The following is a 6,457-nucleotide window of genomic DNA, read 5'->3' on the forward strand; positions in this document are numbered from 1 at the left end:
ATGGCAAATTCAATGGCACAATCAAGGCTGAGAATGGGAAGCTTGTCTGTGTATGTGCCAAGTGGCACACGCCTTCAATCCCAGCACTCAGGAGAGTTCAAGGTCAGCCTGGTCTACAGAGCAAGTTCCAGCACAGCTGGGACTACACAGGGAAAACGCTGTCTGGAAAAAAAAAAGAAAAAAAGAAAAGAAAAGAAAACCTTCCTCTGAGGAAAACATCTTTGTATGTAGCACACAGGATTCAGGTTTTGTCGTCTGACAGAGAGGGGTGTGTTTGTAGGACTTTGTCTCTCAAAATGAATGATGGTAGACAGTCAGATGTGTTGTGTGGCTAGACTCAAGGCACTCCGGTGACATCTGGTGGCAGGGTACCTCCGTAGCACAAGCAAAATTTGAAAGGCTCTGTAGAACGCAAGCTGCAGACTCAGCAGGCTACGGAAACACAGACACTAACTGGAATCTCAGGAAATCTCATGACAGCGCTTAAGGTAGGAATTTGAAAGCCAAATGGGCTGAGACATAGCTCAGCTGCTAGAGTGCCTGTTCATAAAGCCCCAGGTTTGATGCCCAGCCTGGTGCACACCTGCAATCCTGGCATGCAGGCAGAAAGTTCAAGAGTTCGAAGTTGTACTCAGCTGTGTGGCAAGTTCAAGGCCAGGCTGAGATAAGTGAAGTGTTTCATGTCTTTCCTAATGGCAAATCAATAAAGCTAGTGGGTAGTAAAGAAAGGATTCTTCTTCAAGATTCCCTGACAATAATCATCACAAAAAAAAAAAAAACCTCCTGGAACCACCAGCTTGCACAGTGGTCACCGAAACCTCATACAAAAAAATCGTCTTCAAGCATGTATGCCTGGAGACTGACTTCATGTTCAGCCTCCGAGAGACACCACCACCACTCATATTTGTATCACCGTGGCCAAGAATGATGCCTTTTTTTTTTTTTTTTTTTTTAAGGATTCTATTTATTCGTTTTTTTGTATCTGAGTGCTCTATCTGCATGGACCCTGTGTGCCAAGAGAGGGCATCAGATAAATTGTTGTGCGTCACCAGGAGGACTGAACTCAGGACTTCCGGAAGAGCAGCCAGTGCACTTAACCACTACTGAGCCATCTCTCCAGTCCCCACTTCTTTTGTCCTTAAACATCTCAACCTACTTAAATAGGCTGATTTCTGTTCCCAAATAAATGCCAATGTCCTCTGTGTAGTCTCTCTCTGGTCGTTTCTATCACTGAAGACGATAGTTGGCTCTCACGGACTGCAATTAAGGAAATAGGTAAAAACAATGAAGCATCTGTTTCCTCTTTCACTTTAATAGACTTCTAACGTTTTGTTTTGTTTTGTTTAAGAAATTCTCTCTACCTAGCCCTGGCTGTCCTGGAACTCACTATATAGAACAGGCAGGCCTCACACTCACAGAGATCCTCCTGTCTCTGCCTCCCAAGTGCTGGGATTAAAGGCCTGTGCCACCACACTGTGCTGATTTTTTTTTTTAAACTTTCATGTATGTGTATATATGAATGATGGGTGTGTAGATGCCCACATGGGCCAGTAGATGGCGTCAGAGTCCTCTAGAATAACAGGAAGCAGACTTGGGAGCCATCTCTCCAGCCCCTTCAATGCGCTTCTTCATTTGGGACTGAAGAAATAGCTGCTTAGAGTGACGACAAGTCTTCGTGTTTTCCCTGAAGTTAGGAGTACTGGTCCATAAGCTGTTTTCTTCAAGGCAGCTTCAAAGGAAATGCTAAGATTGGCTGTGTACTGCCTTCCTCCAGCCCTCTTCCACCTTTCTGTCTGGAAACGTGTGATAGGGACAGTACTGTGCGCCCACAACACCCTTCCCATTGAGCCGTGAGCAGCAGGAAGCATTTGGAGTTTCGAGGCCTTTGGGAGAGTGAAGCCATCGTCCCAGCCCTCTGCGGACGATTTCTGAGCACCATCTAGGAAGGAAAGCTGTTAACCCACCCACCTCTCTGTTGTTTTGCATTCCTGTTACTTTCCCAGGGTTCATCTTAACTGGTACAATCCACGCCAGACAGCCCCAGCAACAGCAGGTCTGCACTTGCCGGCCCATCCCTGTAAGACTTACACAGGAAAAGCAGCTTGATGTTTTCCAGAAGGGAAGATAAGGGACTGAGGGACAGACCTTCATCACGTTTCCCTCTTAGTCAGGCTTTCTCTTCCTAAGGAGAAGGAGTAAGTGTGCAAGACTAGACAAGTATTTTCTCCTCAAAATTACCCCCTCACGGACACAGTGAGGAACAAGATCTGCTTAGTGCCTGAATCTCCACTTCAGCTCCTATTGTCCTAGGAACCCATTTCTCATCAACCATCTCTGAGTTCCAAGCCAGCCTGATCTACACACACACACACACACACACACACACACACACACACTAAATGTATTTAAAAAATACTCGTGTGGCTTTTACTGCCCTCTAGAAGAAAGCATACTTTCTAGCATTGTGTGAACATTTTGCTTTTTGACCCTCTTACCTCATTAGACTCCTTTGCAGTGAAGAAAAGATAACCTTCCAGGCTGGAGAGATGACTCAGCGGTTAAGAGCAGTGACTGCTCTTCCAGGGGTCCTGAGTTCAATTCCCAACGACCACATGGTGGCTCACAACCATCTGTAATGGGACCCGATGCACTCTTCTGGTGTGTCTGAAGACAGCCACAGTGTACTTATATAAATAAGATAAAGAAAGAAGGAAGAGAGAGAGAGAGAGAGAGAGAGAGAGAGAGAGAGAGAGAGAGAGAATGTTACCCTCCCAAGGGTGATACAGCTGTGTAAACACAGCTTCGGAGCTTAAATCCCCAGCACCAAGATGCTCATCCATTAACATCACCATCTGGCTAATTGTTGCTATGAATATTGACATTACTACAGACACCTACTATAATTAAATAAATTTGTTTATATATATATATATATATATATATATATATATATATATGTGTGTGTGTGTGTGTGTGTGTTAATCAGATAGTCTGGAGCAACATTTAGGGAAAAAGTCACATAGAAACCTGTGTGTGTGTGTGTGTGTGTGTGTGTGTGTGTGTGTGTGTGTGTGTGTGTGTTCAAGCAGGTAGAACTTCCCCAACGATAGAAGCACAAAGATGATCCACCACCACGGGTGCCATACAAGCCCGCACCCCCACAATATCAACTCCCCAAGAACTGAGAGTCACACCAACAAGCCCCACCTCCAACAAAAGTAAAGGAGAGGGAGGCCAAATGGGCCCATGGCCCTGGGACCTGGGACCACCGTAAGGTCTCCCTTCCATTGACTGAGAGAAAAACTAAAACCATGTAGTACTGACACAAAACCAGGACTGGAAAAGCCAGTGGGCTATGGCCCCCGGAGACAGGCCCACAGCTACAGCGCCTGATTTTTTGACAAAGATGCCAAAAAAAAACATTTACTGGAGAAAAAAAGCCTTTCCAATGAATCGTGCTGGAGAACTTGAATGCCCTCTTGTAAAGATTAGATCTACAATTATCACACTGCATAAAAATCTATTTAAGTGGTCACTCTGCTGGACAGAAGCTAGAATCACTTGAGAAAAGAGATCCTAGTTGTGGAAATGCTCCCACTAGATTGGCCTATGGTACATTTTTCTGGATTGATGATTGATAGGAGAGGGCCCAACCCATTGTGGATGATGCTATCCCTGGCCTGGTGATCCTGGGTTCTATGAAAACACAGGCTGAGAGAGCCATGTGGAGCAAGGCAGTTAGCAGCACTCGTTCATGGCCCCTGTCAGGTTTGAGTCGCTGTCCTGACTTCCCTCAGTGGATTGGGACTCAGGGTGTGTGACCAAATAAGACTTTTCTCCCTCAAGTTGCTTTTAATCGTGGTGTTCGTCACAGCCATAGCAACCCAGACTAAGACAGTTGTCTAGGGGGACCAATAAGCTCTGCAGAGGTAGTTCAGCAGTCCTGCAGATGACCAGATGGTGGCTCACAACCACCGAGTGCCAGGCTCACAACTCCAGTTCCAGGGGTTCTGATGTCCTCTTTGGGCCTCCACAATTACCTGAACACATAGGGCATATATTCACACAGACACACACATATAAAGAAAAAGGAAATCTTCAATGAAAGAAAACAAATACCAAACACTGGCAAGGACTCGGGAAGGAAATCCTTATATATTACTGGTGAGGGTGTATACTAGGCAGCCACGGAGAAATCAGTATAGTATTCCTCAAACACCAAAAATAGAGTTACTGTGCAAGCCGAGAATGGGTATAAAGGGTTCTAAGTTAGCGTACCTCAGAAATAACCTGCACGTCCGTGTCACTCAGCACCGGTCACAATAGTTTTACAGGTTCAGACTAACAGATGAGAAAGCAGGGCATATTCACAGTAGAGCATTATTCAGCCATAAAGAAGGGTGAAAGAGACGGCTCAGTGGTTAGGAGCATTGGCTGCTCTTCCAGAGGATCAGGGTTTGATTCCCAGCACCCACAGAACAGCTCACAACCATCTGTACCTCCAGCTCCAGGAGACCTGACAGTCAATTCTGACTTCCTCAGGCACCAGGCACACTTGATCATATAGGCGAACACTTATACATGTAAGATAATAAAGCAAATTTTAAAGTGAGCATGAAATTATGTCACTTGCAGGAAAGTGTGTGGGTAGAGGTCGGAGAGCAAAGGTCAGAGAGCAGAGGTCAGAGAGCAACCTGTGGGAGTCGACTTTCAAACTGAAGCCACCAAGCTTGTCCCCAGGTGCTTTACCCTCTGAGTCATCTCAATGTCCTTGGCCTGAAGATTTTAATTCTGTCCCTGTGAATCAGCTTCTCACCCTCCTTCCCAGCTCTGTGACAAATTCCTGAGAGAAGCAGTTTCCCCGTAGGAAAGGGGGGACTGGGGAGTTATAAAACCTCATTGACAAACCTTTTCAAAGGACCAACCAAATGCTCACCTACACAGCATGACACACACTGGAAAGCTCAAACTTATAAAAATGACATGGCGGGGGCTGGTGAGATGGCTCAGTGGGTAAGAGCATCTGACTGCTCTTCCAAAGGTCCAGAGTTCAAATCCCAGCAACCACATGGTGGCTCANAACCATCNNTAACAAGATCTGACGCCCTCTTCTGGAGTGTCTGAAGACAGCTACAGTGTACTCACACATAATAAATAAATAAATCTTTTAAAAAAAAATGACATGGCTCCCTCAAATTAATCTATAAATTCAATACAAATCCAATTAAGAGTTCTGCGGTCGGGCTGGTGAGATGGCTCAGAGGGTAAGAGCACTGACTGCTCTTCCAAAGGTCCTGAGTTCAAATCCCAGCAACCACATGGTGGCTCACAACCATCCACAATGAGATTCGATGCCCTCTTCTAGTGTGTCTGAAGACAGCTACAGTGTACTTAAATATAACAATAAATAAATCTTTAAAAAAAAAAAAAAAAAGAGTTCTGAGGTCTCATTTGGTTTGGTACTTTGCAGTCTCATTCCAGATGCTTGTGGGAGATGGGAAGGGGAAATTCCTGGGAAGGAGCTGTAGCCACAGATGCTGACTGACTCACTGAGAACTTTAATGGCATGGAGAGAATGTTGCAAGTCCAGAGTCAAATTATCTTGGAGCACCTTTAGCCCTCTCAATAGCCATTTATCACCCTCTTCTGTGTGTGACCTAGCATCTTTGTGACCCTTAGAGAAACACTTTGGTTGTACAGACCCTTAAGCCCCTAGCTTCCACTAAGCAAAAGACTAAGAGTGCCATGCGATAGCAGGAGGCTTATAGCTGAATCCCCACACTTGGCTGTCACCTGCCTGATGTTCTGACCAATGTATCTGAAAGTGTCTTGATCTACAACTTCCTTTGCTCTAGTTCCTATAGAACTTCACGAAGCTGTTAAATGCATTGGACCACGGTGTTTGGAGAAATCAAAATCTATCCCCGGGCCACGGCCATTCAGATCGGGTTCCGTCTCTTCTTTCTTGGAGGTGAGAGCTGTGTCCTTCGATGGAAAGCACCTGGCCTTGTTGAGATACCCGCGCCCAGGGATCATCTAGTAAGAGCTGAAGAGACGGCTCAGCGGTTACGAGCACTGGCTGGCTGCTTTTCCAGGGGACCTTGGTTTGAATCCCAGCACCCACATAACTGTCTGTACCTCCAGTTTCCCTGGATCTGTTGCCCTCTTTTGCCCTCTGCAGACACACATGTGATGCACAGACATGTATGTAAGCAAAATTCCCATACAGAATAAAATCAGATAAAAAAAATGTATGTTAAGAAAATTTTTTTTTAGGGCTGGTGAGATGGCTCAGTGGGTAAGATCACCCGACTGCTCTTCTGAAGGTCCAAAGTTCAAATCCCAGCAACCACATGGTGGCTCATAACCATCCGTAACAAGATCTGACGCCCTCTTCTGGAGTGTCTGAACACAGCTACAGTGTACTTACATATAATAAATAAATAAATCTTTAAAA

This window comes from Mus pahari, chromosome 6 (assembly GCF_900095145.1).
Source record: "Mus pahari chromosome 6, PAHARI_EIJ_v1.1, whole genome shotgun sequence".
Classification (NCBI taxonomy): Eukaryota; Metazoa; Chordata; class Mammalia; order Rodentia; family Muridae; genus Mus; species Mus pahari.